Genomic DNA, 1,210 nt, shown 5'->3' on the forward strand with positions numbered 1-1,210 from the left:
CCTCAAGAAGCTTACATTCTATTGGGAGAAACCTGTATGTATGTATGTATGCATGTATGTAGACAGGTATGTGCAAAATAGACACAAGGTGACTTTATTGGGCACTTGCAGCTTCGGGGCATCAGGAAAGGCTTCCCAGCACTTCAGCTGAGTAATGAAAAGACAGAGACTGATTTTAAGATGTGGAGGTGAGGGAATACATTCCAGGCATGAAGGATGGCATGGACATAAGAAATGGATTGCCTTTTGTATGCGGAGGAGTACAAAGGCCTGTTGGACTTGGATATAGAGGAAGGATGTGTAGAAAAGTAATCTGTAGCTTTTCTGGAGGTGAAGATCTTCCCCGAGCCAACATGCCTCTCACGAAAGATTTCCTGCACCCCTCTCCAGAAGAGGAGAAGCGGAAATACAAGAAGAAGCGCCTGGTGCAGAGTCTGAACTGGTATTTCATGGACGTAAAGGGCTGTGGGTTCTATAAAATCACCACTGTCTTTAGCCACACACAAACAGTGACTCTCTGTGTGGGATGCTCCACTGTGCTCTGTCAGCCTACTGGAGGAAGGGCAAGACTTACAGAAGGATGCTCCTTCAGACGGAAGCAGGGCTAATAACTGAATCAAGATGATTGAGAAACTGTTAAGAATAAAACAAATTTGATACAAAAAGAAGTAATCTGTAATGTAGCTAGAAGGGAAAGCTGGGGTCATGTGAAAGGCTCTGCAAGCCAAACAAAGGAGTCTGTGAGTCGTCTGGGAGGTAACAAGGAAGCACTGGGATTTGTGGAGGAGGGGAGTGATGTGGTCAGACCTGCACTTTAGGAAAATCGTTCTGAGGCAGCTGTAGGGATGGACTGAATGGGGTCATCAGGATATCTTCCAATATTTGAAATGCAGTCCTGTGGAAGAAGAATTACACTCACTTTGCATTACCCCAGGGACCAATGGGTTGAAGTCACAATCAGACCAGTTCAGGCTTGGCGAAAGGCAAAGCTTCCAAACATGAACGAAGTGGATGCCTCCAAGGATAAGGGGTTCCCCTTTCTCAAGGTCTTCCAGCAAGGACTAGATCATCATTTGCTTGGAATGTTTGGAGCGTACTTTCTGAGGTAATGATTAGGTCATGTGGCCTCTGAAATCCTGTGAAACAAATGTGAACTAGAGCCGGAGTGTGGAGAGCCTTTAATGCCAGGCTAAGAAGTCGGCATGGTATC

General features: G+C 45.8%; 1 pseudogene; it reads left to right on the top strand.

The window, feature by feature from the left end:
- The first annotated feature begins 353 nt into the window (after positions 1 to 353).
- Positions 354 to 608, top strand: LOC110210714 (small ribosomal subunit protein eS27 pseudogene; annotated as a pseudogene).
- Positions 609 to 1,210: the final 602 nt, after the last annotated feature.

This window comes from Phascolarctos cinereus, unplaced genomic scaffold (genome assembly GCF_003287225.1).
Source record: "Phascolarctos cinereus isolate Bilbo 61053 unplaced genomic scaffold, phaCin_HiC Scaffold_726;HRSCAF=1367, whole genome shotgun sequence".
NCBI lineage: Eukaryota > Metazoa > Chordata > Mammalia > Diprotodontia > Phascolarctidae > Phascolarctos > Phascolarctos cinereus.